The following is a 15,705-nucleotide window of genomic DNA, read 5'->3' on the forward strand; positions in this document are numbered from 1 at the left end:
AGAGAATGTGAAAAGCGAGTGATGAAAGGTGTTTTGTGTGTCAAGTGCAACTACTGGTTACACAAAACGTGCGCGATAGTAATCATAAAAATCATCAGTGGCGATATTCCACGGACATTGTACTTATATTTACGAGCCGAAAGAGTCGATCTTATAATTAAAGTGTACTCAAAACCAAAATTATGAACTTGCTGCAAAAGGACACTGAGGTGTTAGAAACGCTAATTTTGACTACAATGAAAGAAAGTTAAACATTAATACAGAATCCCACGATGTGAAAAGCCTGAGCCAAATGCAAAACAAAACCTTGAAAATAATGTGTGTAATGTGATCGACAAGAAAATACAGAAGCCATCGACTGCAATATCTGTAAACAATTAGAAATTAGTAACTGTGACCTATAAAAATGACAAACGTGAAAGTATCATAGCAAAACCGACTGAAAATAGTGAATTTCTTGCTATTGAAGAATCTGTAGTGAAAAATTTTACAGTTCCAGGCTGTAAACCGATGTTCATCCTGGAATCCTTTCGAAACATGTGAATGGGCATTTTTAAAATATCTTGAATTTGAAACAAGGTGTAACAAAAAGTGGAAACAAAGAAGGACAAATACAAAGTTTTTTAATTCTTTTTGGGACAAATTCCATCCGGAATAGTAATGAGGAAGAAAGAAGTAGTGAAACTTGATGCCCTTAGTCGAAACTATTTTTATAATTTCAAGAAATATTATTACTGGAATCTTGCACAGAAGTTCAGTAACTGATACATACATAAATAAGAGAAACAGTGGAATTAGGTAACAGTGCAACAAGCAGGGTGCAATTTTCACTGACTCAAATAAATTTTTAAGTAAGAAGTATCTGGGAAACGATGCTCTACAATTGAATACATTAGGTTCAATAACCGCTCATAGACCTCTGCAGAATCATTAAAAACAAGGGAAACTGATAATTTACGAAACTGTGAATATAATGGAAGCAATGATTCTCTTCAAACCATAAACAAACACAAAAACTCTGCCCTGATGCATAAGAATATGTTTAAATCTCAGTTACTCTAAAACTGATGAACTGTAAGTTATACTTTCAGATTTTGTAAACATAAAGATTGTGTACTTAGATTAACATTGGCTGACGAAAGAATGCATAGAGATTTTCAATAAAATAACAAACTGTAATCCGCCAGCAGCTTTTGTAGAAACAATGCATCTCGTGAATGTAGCTTCTGTATCCTACTTGAAGCCTCAATAAACTATAAAGTGAAAGAAAGTTTCAGCTGTGGAGAATATATTTATGAAAGGTTTGTAGAGCTATGTGATAAAAACACTGTGATAATATCGATTTACAGAATTTGTGGAAGTTCTGTCGCCAAACTTTTCTTAGACAAATTTCACTCTCTTTTAGAAAAACTTAAGAAAGAAAGCAAGAAGATATTTTCATCGCAGCAGACTTAGTCGAAAGCAGAGACACTGTAAAATTTCGTGATTTAATCTCGATATTGAGTTTGAGTTAAATTTTACTGTGTCCACTACAGAAAACTTCCAATCAGCAGCATGCATAGTTAATATTCTTACTAATTATCAGTTTGGAGATACAAAGAAGTTTTGTCTATATTTAGCAATATCTCATCACTCAACTTTGTTTATAGAGCACCCAAAAACAGAGGAACTAAAACCTGGATCTTATATCAGCAGGAATTTTGGTAAAGAAAGTTTAAATTTCTTTTGTGATAAGTTAAAGTGTTTTAAATTGGCCTTTAGACCACTGTGCTTCAGGCTACAAGGACTTTGATAAATTTTTAAGCTGTTTATAGGTGCATTTAACGAAACATTTCCCCAAAATCTTATCAGAGGAGAGGAAAGTGGAAACTGAATTGAATTACATCAGCAATAAGAATTTCTAGTGCTGGAACAAGATAGCTGCACAATGAGCTTAGGGTAAATAGAAACCTCGATTTGTGTTAATCATTACAAGACTGTATTTAAGGAAGTTGTATTAGCAGCAAAGAAACTGGCAGGCAACATTTCCTAAACAAACAAAAACTAAAACAAAGCCAGCCTGGTCCGTTGTAAAATCAGAGTTGGGAGTAAACGTTAAAAATCAGGAAATTTTACAAATTAAGATTAAGAAGGATATTACTGTAAACCCTGTTCAGGTGTCAAATTGCTTCAATAAATTTTTTGTGAATGTAATAAAATCTTATGTAGATATGACAAGCCATCAGGACAGTATGAACTTCATGCAAGTAGGTGACAAATAGAATATTTGTTTTTTCTTAAATTCACAAGAATAACTCAGAAAGACATGGAAGTCACTACATTATCATAAAAAATAAAAATTCAGCCAAATGGGATGGAATACTTTCAGTGACAATTGAAACAGTATTGCTCATAATTTCACATCCATTGAGTGTTAGTATAAACCTTTCCTTTCAACAACAGTATTACCAAAATGTCCTATAATATGTTGATACAAGCTGCTGTTACAAAAGGGATCACATGAGATATAGGAAATTATCATTCTATTTCTCTCCTTCCTGCCTTCTCTAAAATAATTAAAAAACTTATGGCAAAATAACCTGAAAATTCTCTTACAGAAAATAATATGATTTCTAAAAATCAGTTTGGTTTCCAAAGAGGAAAAGCCAGAATAAATGCCAACAGAGAATTTTCAGAAAACGTCTCATGGGACCAGAATAAAGAGGATTTACGAATGTTCTATGCTCTAACAAAAGCCTTAGATTCAGTTAACCACTCATTACTACTTTACACACTTAAGAGCTAGAGGATCAAGGAAACTGCATTACAGTGGTTCAATTCTTGTCTGATAGAAATGAAATGAAGAATTATTATAAATCATACTCAGTAAACTATTACTCCAAATCGAAAACAATTTCCCAAGGCATCCCATGGGATGCAATACTGGGTCCATACCTGTTCATGCTATATTTCAATGATTTACAATTAAATACTGACCTCATTCTTGTTTACAAATGACAAAACTTGACTTATGGTTCCACAAAAATGGAGTAAAACTGACTGTCACAAAGACACAGAAAATGCAGTTTGTGTCTAAATGATCAGCACTGTGCCTTGTAAAAATATCTCATAATATTCAGTTAATGAGAGAAGTATGCTATATGAAATTCTTGGTCCTAAATCTTGACAAGAGTCTAAGCTGGAAGGCACATATAGACTTCTTGGCAAATAAATTAAATACCATAGCTTTTGCAAAGATTTTTTTTCACTCAAAATGACACAAGAAAGCCCATCTATCATACTTATTTTGAATTAGTTATTCAGTATGCGAAAATTTTCTGGGGAAATTCTACAAACAGCGCAAGGCTATTAATTCGTCAGAAGAAAATCATTAATGCTGCCCACAAAAATGAGTCAAGTCACCTATTATTTAAGCTATTAAAAATACTAACCATATCTTCATTGCATATTTTTGAAATTTTGATTTTTGTATACAGTAACCAATATTAACCTGTGAAGTGCCACTTTAACCATAGCTACAGCACTTGCTACAAGGAGAACTTCAAACTTTCCTCAAATCACTTGAAGCTTTATGCTCAAACACCATTGTATATGGCGCAAAAATATATGACAGACTAAAAGGTAAGAACATATTAAATGTGGGCTTTGGCTCTTTGAAAAGATTAGTCCATAACATTTTAGTAGGAAAATGTGAGCATATCTTTGAAGAATTAATGGAAGACATTTTTACACTTTGATCAGCAGAAATATGTAACTATTAATTTGTAAACTATTAATATATAACAAATATTTTAGTGTAATATGTATTTTTACTAGATGCACTTGCATAACTGTTACACTATAATACACAACTTTCTAAAAAGAATGTAAAAATATCTTTTGTAAATCATTATATGCTTTTCAAATTTGGCATAACTCCTGTACATCAACACTAATGTACACTACGTTTAATGAGACTAACAAATGATATTTCACATTTCTTGAAAAGTATGTCTCGACATACCTTCCGTAGTGGGTGATTTTTGTGGAAAAATTTTTTGATGCTGTGATATCTTTTATTCTCCCATCAGTGATATCTGTCTTTCTTGTCCTCTTTCCTTTCTTTGAGTTTCGACCATCTACATCCTTTCATACTGTATTGTTTGGTTTCGTTATTCACATTTCTTAAGCAGGCATCTTAACTTCTAATCTGACATGTAGCATTGTTGATGTAGAACATTAGTAACACCTACATGTATAATCTGCGAACCAACACCAGGTTCCTGGCAGAGAATACATCCCATTGTACCAGTTATTAGGGTTTCATCCTGTTCTATTCACGTTTGGAGCGTGGGAAGAATGATTGATTGAACGCCTCTGTGCACGCGCAAATTATTCTAATCTTATCCTCACGACCCCTATGTGAGTGACATGTAGGGGGTATAGTACATTCCTAGCATCATCATTTGAAGCCGGTTCTTTGAACATTGTTAACAGACAAGAGTCTTCCAGTTCAGTTCCTTCAGTATCCTTGTGATACTCTGCCACAGATCAAACAAACCTATGACGATTCGTGCTGCCCTTCTCTCTACACATTCAATATCCCCTGATAGGTCTTTTAGGTATGCATACCGCACACTTGAGCAATATTCTAGAGCTAGTTGCGTGAGTGGTTTGCAAGCAATTTCCTTTATAGACTGATTGCTCTTTCCCAGTATTCTACCGATAAACTGAAGTCTACCACCTGCTTTACCCACAACTGAGCCTACGTGATCAATCCATTTCATATCCCTACAAAGTGTAACATCCAGGTATTTGTATGAGTTGGCCTATTCCAGCAGTGACTCGCTGATATTACAGCCATAGAAAACTCCTGTTTTTTGTATTGTGAAGTGCATAATTGTATATCTCTGAACATTTAAAGCAAGCTGAAATCTCATCAAGATCTGGTTGAGTATTTATGCAGTTTCTTTCAGTCAATACTTCATCATATATAACTGTATGATCTGCTAGAAGCCTGATTTTACTATTAATATTGCCTGCAAAATTATTGATATACAACATGAATAGCAAGGGTCCCAACGCATGTCCCTAGGGCACACCTGACATTACTTGTACATCTAACGATGACTCTCCATCCAAGATAACATGCTGTGTCCTCCCTACCATAAATTCCTCAGTCCAATCACAAATGTCACTCGATGCCCCATATGATCGTACTTATGACAATCGTAGATGTGGTACTGAGTACAACGCTTTTCGGAAATCAAGAAATACTGCATATGCCTCACTGCCTTGATCCAGAGCTTTCATTGTGTCATGTGGGAAAAGTGCGATGTTTTCGAAATACGTGCTGTTTGGTACTGATGAGGTCATTCTCTTCAAGATATCTCATTATGTTTGAGAATTTGTTCTAATATTTTGCAGCAAATCTATGTCAAAGACATAGAACGGTAGTTGTGTGGATCGCTTGTACTACCCTTCTTGTAGATGGGTGTGATCTGTAACTCAGCGGCAAATTCAGTACACAATCGCACAAGAGTTTCATCGGGCTCTGGAGCGTTGTTCAATTTTAACCATTTCAGCTTTTTCACAACACCAATGACAATAATAGGTATTTCATTCATCTTTTCAGTGGTACAAGGATTAAATTGGGGTAATTCTCCTAGGTTTGTCTTTGTAAAGGAACATTTTGAAACGGAGTTAAGCATTTCAGCTTTTGTTTTGCTACCCACAATTTTAGTTCCTGCCTCATTCGCTAGGGACTGGGCTCTAATTTTGGTGGCATTAATAGACTTTACATACGACCAGAATTTCTTTGGGCTACGTGAAATAACATTTGACAATATTCTGCTACGGTAGTCATTGAAGGTATCAAGCATTGCTCTCTTGACAGCCAAACGGATCTCATTAGCATCTCTCTATCTATAGCATTACGCTTTGTTTACACCCAGTATGCAATAATCTCTGTTGCTTTAGAAGCTTCTTTATACAGACTGTATACAATGGAGTGTCCCATTATGAACTTTTCTATAGAGTAAACATCTCTGCTGTGCACGGTCAGCTATTGTTTTAAACTTGATCCATACTTCCTCTACGTGCTCTTGCCCTGTGTTGAAAGTTTCAAGTTCCTCAGTGTGATATGATACTGCTGGTTTTTTATCTATTTTACTGACACATATATCCTTCTGCTTGTTTTAGTTGTCCTTTGTACTTTGATAAACATTATTGCCACAACTGCGTCGTGGTCGGTGATGCCAATTTCGATGTTGACTCCTCAAAGAGGTCAGGTTTATTTGTTGCCATTAGACCCAATATATTTTCATCATAAGTAGGGTCCTAACTATCCGTTTACGGTAGTTTTCAGAGAAGGCATTTGGTAACGTTTCACAGTATGTCATACCACGCCCACCACTAGCAGAACTGTAATTTTTCCAACTAATTGTTGGATGACTAAAGTCTCCAACGATGATTATAGTATGATTAGGGAACTTACGTACAAGTGAACTGAGGTTTTCTCTGAAGTTTTCGATTACATCAGGATATGAGTCTGGTGGGCAATAGAAAGATCCACTTAGCATTTTATGCCCAACCCTGATACTGAGTCCTGTCCAAACAATCTCACTTGCAGCTTCTATTTCCATCTCGATGGATTTGAGTTTCTTGTCTGTTGCGACAAATACACCACCACCATTTCCCATTTTCCTATCCTTTCGATATGCTCTCAAATTTTGAACAAAAATCTCACTGCTATCAATTTCAGGTTTCAATCAGCTATCTGTACCTAGTATTATGTGAGCTCCACTGCTTTCCAGTTATGCTTCAGACTCTGTCACGACACGACCGTGATTTGCTACTCAATTTCAGGCTTTTGTCTTCATTTTGTACGGCATTAACGTTAACAGTTCTCCCTTTCTCTGTCTTCACTATGAACTGTTGGTGATGTCTTTCTCCGCTAAAATATTCTTCTACGTTATCCTTTCGTCGATTTTCCGCTCCATATTTAACAAGTACTTTATTGTTAACTTTCTTTAACAGTGTGTTAGTGTTCAAGATATCAGTTAGAAAACAAGAATAAAAAATTTGTGTAAGACGACATTATGAAAGATTAAAGTAGACTGATATTAGGCATTATATCATTGTCAGTGAAATTAACAGTAACTGAATCGATTCTGTGTCTTTTCTAAAACTGCAATACTGCTTTCAGTGATTTGGTTTTATTATTATTTTCCCACTACATTGGGTCAGAAGTCTGTTTTGCTAGACACATAGTAGCCTTGAACAGCTTTAATGTTAACATTTTTCTCTCTCTCTCTCTTCCCCCCCCCCCCTCTCTCTCTCTCTCTCTCTCTCTCTCTCTCTCTGTATGTGTCTGGCTGTCTTCACTAAGATTTAAAATAATCGAGCCGTCGTCAGTAGATCGCCAGCCGTCTCCTATGACCATTACTCATCTGAGGATAATTTTACTCCATATGCTGAAGCAAACCTTTCAGAGGGTGACAGTACCGAAGGTCACCGCGGACAATATAGCAAATAATATGCTTCGCTGCATGTTTGCGGCAAAATAAGGATTTTCGATCATAAACACATTTGCAACAGTCACCAACGAATCTATTCCCCCACGTAAACACTGTAGTGCTTCAAAATAAATATAAATACTTCTGAACGCGACAACTATGTAGTGAATCAATGAGATCGCTATGTACACTATATGATCAAAAGTATCCGGACACCTGGCTGGAAATGACTTACAAGTTCATGGCGCCCTCCATCGGTAATGCTGCAATTGAATATGGTGTTGGCCCACCTTTGGCCTTGATGACAGCTTCTACTCTAGCAGGCATACGTTCAATCAAGTGCTGGAAGGTTTCTTGGGGAATGGCAGCCCATTCGTCACGGAGTGCTGCACGGACGAGAGGTATCGATGTCGATCCAGGAGGCCTGGCACGAAGTCGGCGTTCCTAAACATTCGTAAGGTGTTCTATAGGATTCAGGTTCAGATTCTGTACAAGCCAGTCCATTACAGGGATGTTACTGTCGTGTAACCACTCCGCCACAGGCTGAGCATTATGAACGGGTGCTCGATGGTGTTGAAAGAAGAAATCGCCATCCCCCAATTGCTCTTCAATAATGGGAAGCAAGAAGGTGCTTAAAACATCAGTGTAGGCCTGTGCTGTGATAGGGCCACGCAAGACAACAAGGGGTGCAAGCCCCCTCCATGAAAAACACAACCACTCTATAACACCACCGCCTCCGACTTTTACTGTTTACGCTACACACACTGGCAGATGACGATCACCGGGCATTCACCATACCCACACTCTGCCATCGGATCGCCACATTGTGTGCCGTGATTCGTCACTCCACACAGCGTTTTTCCACTGTTCAATCGCCCAATGTTTACGCTCCTAACACCGAGCGAGGCGTCGTTTGGCATTTACTGGCGTGATGTGTGGCTTATGAGCAACCGCTCGACCATGAAATCCAAGTTATGTCACCTCCCGCCTAACTGTCGTAGTACTTGCATTGGATCCTGATGCTGTTTGGAATTCCTGTGATGATCTGGATAGATGTCTCTCTATTACACATAACGACCCTCTTCAACTGTCGGCGGTCTCTTTCAGTCAGCAGACGAGTTCGGCCTATACGCTTTTGTGCTGTACGTGTCCTTTCACACGTTTCCGCTTCACTGTCACATCGGGAACAGTGGACCTAGGGATGTTTAGGGGTGTGGAAATCTCACGTACAGACGTATGACACAAATGACACCCAATCACCCAAACACGTTCGAAGTCCGTGAGTTGCGCGGAGCGCCCCATTCTGCTCTCTCACGATGTCTAATGACTACTGAAGTCGCTGATATGGAGTACCTGGCAGTAGGTAGCAACACGATGCACCTAATATGACAAACGTATGTTTTGGGGGTGTCCGGATACTTATGATCTCATAGTGTACCTTAGTGACAACGCCAAAGGGCCAACAACAAGACTTATAGCTTAAGGTGTCGTCCAGGCACAATTTTTTGACAAAGTGCCTCTTTGGTTCTTCAGGTAGAACACACGACATCTCAAGATGTTAACAGATTGCCGGGAAAGCCTGTAGAATAACTATAGGGATGTTAAATGCGTAAATGGTGCCAACTGAAACTTAGAATATTGGGTTTCATACTTTGCATCTTTATTAATAAGTTGACCAAATCTGCCTTTCCCCATACAGTATCTTTTACAAACTTCAAATTGTACGATAAGACTTCTGGACGGAGGATATGTTTTGTTTTGATACAACGATGCCGAGTTTAATAGACTCGTGGAAAATGCCTGGCTCCGACACCCCAGAGACTGATAGCCAGTTCTGCAATGCGTTCCTGTAAATCTCCAAAGCACCGCCAAAGAAATTAATAATAGATTCGGAACACTCTTGATCATTCCTCCAGAAACAACATGATCGGACACGTACCCCTTCCTAAAATTGCCTTCCGTAAAGTAGAAGGGAAATAGAGTGTGGATAGTCTTCTCGAGTTCTTTAACCCTGGAGAAAGAACATACTGCAGAGATCCTACTCATCACCGCCTACTGCCGTCCGGCACATCGCTTCATCTCTGAAGTTCCTTGATAATGTACAAAGTTGGGTAGTGTTAGCCACTCGCACCATAGTGAAGTGAGTAAGTGGCTCCGAGTAAGTCCATCGGAACCTACTTCACCACTGTAAGTCCCTTCTTGGTAGCAGTACTGAGCACTTCTCCAGTTTAGAATGGGAAAAGCTGTGTAGTATACAGTGTGTCCCAAAAGTCATTCCCTGATTATAAACGTGAATAAGGCAGAAAATATGACACGTAGACACATATCTTTTAAATTAAAGTGCGGCTAACATGTTGAAATTTTTGTGTATACAAAGACAATTATAAATGTCAACTTGTGCTCCTTTCGTTGCCCGAAGGATGTTCATGCGATATTCCAGTTCCAACTGAAACGTCCCCTTAGAAAAATTATACACGTGACTTTGCTTAACCTGACATACAATATTTTTTAGCGCAACGCAATCTGACTTTCAGAAATCCATACAAAAGAATGGCCCTGACTAACATTAACCTATGCGTTTCACAAATCGCTTACCTCACAAAAATCTTGGTTACTCGAACTACTGCAATACAGCGAGCGCCACTACTGCCAGCTAAATAAAAGATTCAAACTACGGAAGGCACTAACTACTGATAGGCATAGTTAGCAAAATGAAAGATTTTAATAGAGAACAAACAATGTATTTACCTTAATAGTCATAATATATATAGCAGTTCATGACAAATTACAAAACTCCGCCATCTCTCTCCCCACATCCACCACTGCTGGCGGCTCACCTCCAACTGCGCAACGCTACGCGCTGTTCACATCCAGCTGCCGCTGCCCAACACTACAATGGCAGGCAACAATGCAAACTAGCCACAGACTGCACACAGCACAGCCAGTGATTTTTATACAGAGGTGGCGTTACCAATAAAAAAACCTAAACAGCCTAATTACATAGCCCCCACGCTCCCCACAAAAAATTTTACAAATTGTTTTGGGCAGTGGCCAATAATGATTTGATAAAATTTTTCATAATTACAATAACAAAGATATCAAATGCACACACTTATTGATACAATGTTGGTCAAAAGCTAAAATTTTCTCACAGTCCATAAAGACAGTCCTGATCATTCATCACAGTAACCTTGCAGTGTTTTTCTCAAAGTCTGAGCAGTAAAATAAAATGCACACGGGAGTAGTGGATTTCCATGCAATCTTGAAGAAGTAATGTTGTCCTTCCAACGGAAAGACAGTGCTGACTCTTGACATGCAGACAGGTATTGGTCCACAACAGAGCAAACCCACAGCAGAGTCAGTCGAAATTTTGAAGAGTATTGGCCCACTGTAGTGCAGGTAGAGAGTATGGTATTGGTGGGCCACCAGAGGTGCAGACCCACTGCAGTCCTTGTAGAAATAATGGTATTGGTGGGTCATGAAAGGTGCAGACCCACTGTAGTCCTTGTAGAGATAATGGTACTGGTGAGTGAGCAAACGTGTAGACCCACTGTAGTCCTTGTAGAAATGGCCAGCAGCCATCTGTTGTGACTGTGCAGGTGCACAATCACCATTGAAGAGTCTTGCGGATAATATAGCAAGTCCATAACCAACACTTGTGCACTCACAAAGTTTTTGGAATTGTCCTTAGAACCAGCAATGCTGTTATCCAGTCCCTTGCTGAATTATTAACACACGTGCAAACACTAACAGTCCCTACTTCTCACATATTGCTCATATACTATGACCAACAGAAATGTGTGCAGTGAAATGGAACTTACAAGTTACTTAATTTGATGACCTGGTGTCAATTACAATTTTATAACATAAGAATACAATAACAAAGGAACAAAATACATCATTAAAGAACATAACAATACAGATAACATTTGTAGTAAAACAGGCGTTACAATAGAATAGAAATAGACATATACGTCAGTGTTACAGGAATTATGACATCAGTACATACATAAAAGATCAGAATAACTTTCGAAACATCAACTTCACACATGAGCATTAAAACAAAACAGAATAAATAATGTCTAAACACCTTTACAAAGTAAATAACATATTATTAGAAAAATTCTACAACATAACTCTTATCAGATAAACACATAAAGACAGGATGAACACAAATACACAAGGGTACACAAACATATAGCGGAATAATACAAAAGGAAGGGACAGGGTTTGTGGTACTGTAGTATTTTGCAAACAAAACTTTCTTCACTTCTTGGAGATCTCCCTTCATTCATCATTATTCCCAAAAAGTCCTATCTATACCTCTTTTCTGTATTCTAACCATACTTCTTTCAAAATAATTATGGCTCATTGTACAATACTCATTTTGGCCCAAATCGTTTTCATATAACTTCTCAATGCATTCTTTCCCTATTCTCCATAGTTAGGTTCTTATATAGTCTACCTCCTCTTAAGCTAACTTAAATCTACTGAGCTCAGACGCTAAACTAAGGGACGAGGCAATGCAGCAGAACAAAACAATTAACACAAACAGCAATGACAAAATATTCAAATTGCCCAAGCAAGCAGCAATATTACAACTAATATTACGCAATGAGCAGCAAACGAGAAAAATAAATCAGTAGTAAAACTGGCTTAACAGAGTAATACAAAGTGAAATTTAGTAACACTATGCCTGGCAAACAATAGCAGCAAACGCAAAAACTTATATCTAAACATGACATAGCTCAAGCAGAAAAAATATTACACTAAAAAATGGCCATGTCTAATACCTATGTCACATCTTAACACTAGAGTGATGCATCACGAGAACTTACACTAGCAGATAAGTTACCAAATCGTAAAGAAATTACACTCCTGGAAATGGAAAAAAGAACACATTGACACCGGTGTGTCAGACCCACCATACTTGCTCCGGACACTGCGAGAGGGCTGTACAAGCAATGATCACACGCACGGCACAGCGGACACACCAGGAACCGCGGTGTTGGCCGTCGAATGGCACTAGCTGCGCAGCATTTGTGCACCGCCGCCGTCAGTGTCAGCCAGTTTGCCGTGGCATACGGAGCTCCATCGCAGTCTTTAACACTGGTAGCATGCCGCGACAGCGTGGACGTGAACCGTATGTGCAGTTGACGGACTTTGAGCGAGGGCGTATAGTGGGCATGCGGGAGGCCGGGTGGACGTACCGCCGAATTGCTCAACACGTGGGGCGTGAGGTCTCCACAGTACATCGATGTTGTCGCCAGTGGTCGGCGGAAGGTGCACGTGCCCGTCGACCTGGGACCGGACCGCAGCGGCGCACGGATGCACGCCAAGACCGTAGGATCCTACGCAGTGCCGTAGGGGACCGCACCGCCACTTCCCAGCAAATTAGGGACACTGTTGCTCCTGGGGTATCGGCGAGGACCATTCGCAACCGTCTCCATGAAGCTGGGCTACGGTCCCGCACACCGTTAGGCCGTCTTCCGCTCACGCCCCAACATCGTGCAGCCCGCCTCCAGAGGTGTCGCGACAGGCGTGAATGGAGGGACGAATGGAGACGTGTCGTCTTCAGCGATGAGAGTCGCTTCTGCCTTGGTGCCAATGATGATCGTATGCGTGTTTGGCGCCGTGCAGGTGAGCGCCACAATCAGGACTGCATACGACCGAGGCACACAGGGCCAACACCCGGCATCATGGTGTGGGGAGCGATCTCCTACACTGGCCGTACACCACTGGTGATCGTCGAGGGGACACTGAATAGTGCACGGTACATCCAAACCGTCATCGAACCCATCGTTCTACCATTCCTAGACCGGCAAGGGAACTTGCTGTTCCAACAGGACAATGCACGTCCGCATGTATCCCATGCCACCCAACGTGCTCTAGAAGGTGTAAGTCAACTACCCTGGCCAGCAAGATCTCCGGATCTGTCCCCCATTGAGCATGTTTGGGACTGGATGAAGCATCGTCTCACGCAGTCTGCACGTCCAGCACGAACGCTGGTCCAACTGAGGCGCCAGGTGGAAATGGCATGGCAAGCCGTTCCACAGGACTACATCCAGCATCTCTACGATCGTCTCCATGGGAGAATAGCAGCCTGCATTGCTGCGAAAGGTGGATATACACTGTACTAGTGCCGACATTGTGCATGCTCTGTTGCCTGTGTCTATGTGCCTGTGGTTCTGTCAGTGTGATCATGTGATGTATCTGACCCCAGGAATGTGTCAGTAAAGTTTCCCGTTCCTGGGACAATGAATTCACGGTGTTCTTATTTCAATTTCCAGGAGTGTATTTATGCAATTCCTGTGAAGGGAAATGTCTATTTATGTGCCCTCGTTTTCTTGGAAGTAGATCATAAATTTCTTATTGACTGGATCTGTAGGCATAAAATAACTATATTAGTACATATATTAAATTTTATTTTAACCAATGCTGCAGTGCAGCTAGAAACTAGATATTAAAGAAAATGAACAAATATGTACAAAGGACGGCATGAAACATCATTCATTAGCCATATGGCATTTCATAAGGCAGTAAAAATTCTCTCAATTCTCGAGAAAGACGCTTGTCATAATCATGTGTGCAGATGTATCTTTCCAAGTAATGAGCGTGTCGTATTTGCGGTGCTTTCTACAAAGGAATGTCAATAGCGAGGATAATGGCCTCCCTTTTTTTTTTCTTTTCTACCTGTGCCTCTGAGAGGCACTCACTAACGGCTTTTTTCCAGGCGACTGTCGCCCAGCTGAGTGCCCACGACGCATTGCGTGCAGGTGGTCACTTAACTTTCTTACCGAAATATTTACAACACCAGTTTGCACTACAGTGGCAGTCTCATATACAAAATTTCACGGGTCGAGAATTTGCGTTGCAAATGTGTAGATACAAAATCTTATGAATATAACAGTGTCCAAAAAATTTTTGCCAGCCTTGTTGTACATTCACGCATATACACACATTTCATAACTCTTAAAGTACGATTCTTGGTTTCCAACAACCTTTTTCACAAACCAGAGTCCCTAAATGCTACTCATTATTCCTTACCTTATTACACATATACACATTCGTCGACACTTCTTCAGTATTTCATCATAATAAATACATACCATAATAAACATTCCTCAACAACATAATACACATCGTCATCATAATAACAACATCATAACACCTCAGTCAAATCTCAAAAAAGGCGTAGCTTTCTGCAATAATGTCAAAACCTAAAAAAATTCTCTGCTCATGCCAAAAGTGTCATCTACCTCAAACGTACTATAAAAATCATGATCCCATATCAAATATATCATTCAAAGCTCTCATAGTATCACAATGGTTCCGGAAAAATATGAGCATTTCACAAAGTACAGACAAAATACAATTTCATAAGTGTGAAGTTATCCAACGGTGTAATTGCGTAAATATGTGTCACTGATGTAGTAAAAAAAGTTTATCTCTCAGTTAAATGATCAGATAGTTGTGTAATTTGTGTATTAGAAAAATATGGTACCGATGTGTAAAGTTGTATAAGCAAATACCATATTAGCTAGGGCTCCTTGTGCTTGCCAAACACATGGTACACAAAGTATGCGTGGACCCCCCTGAGGATTAATGTAATTATACCCTCAGGTGTTACAGATTACAGCAATGGAATGGAATGTATCACAGAAAACCTTTGTATCATTGTACTCCAAATACCTCTAAAAATAAATATTTTAAGTACAAAATTAATCACTCAAATACGTGTCCTGTAGCGCTAAATGTGTGTCTTGTTGCAACATAATCTCTGTGGAAATGTCGCAGTTATCGTCCTCTGAAAGCTAAGTTCTGCTGAAGTCAATGTACTTACCTCATGATACACAAAAGTGAAATGCTTTGCGTATAGATACCTTAGTTATTACGCTTATTGCTGTGATGAAGAAAGTACTGTGCTGTAACGTATTGTTGTGCTACGGAAAAGGCTGTCTCCTTGTAGCTATACCACAAAAGTTACTACTAAAACGTGTTTTACTTTCCAGAAGAATTCAGAAAAACTGTGCAGATATAAAACAGAAACACCGCAATAGCAACATTGTAAATTGTCACTCATTAGTAGCGTCGTGATATAATCGTGTAGCTGTCAAAGAAACCAAATGCTAAGTCATCTTTAATCCCACAGAAAGTACTTCAAATAAAGGATGTATTTTCAAGCAAACCAAAATGATGCATTAAAATC

The sequence above is a fragment of the Schistocerca piceifrons genome, chromosome 2 (assembly GCF_021461385.2).
Source record: "Schistocerca piceifrons isolate TAMUIC-IGC-003096 chromosome 2, iqSchPice1.1, whole genome shotgun sequence".
Taxonomy (NCBI): Eukaryota; Metazoa; Arthropoda; class Insecta; order Orthoptera; family Acrididae; genus Schistocerca; species Schistocerca piceifrons.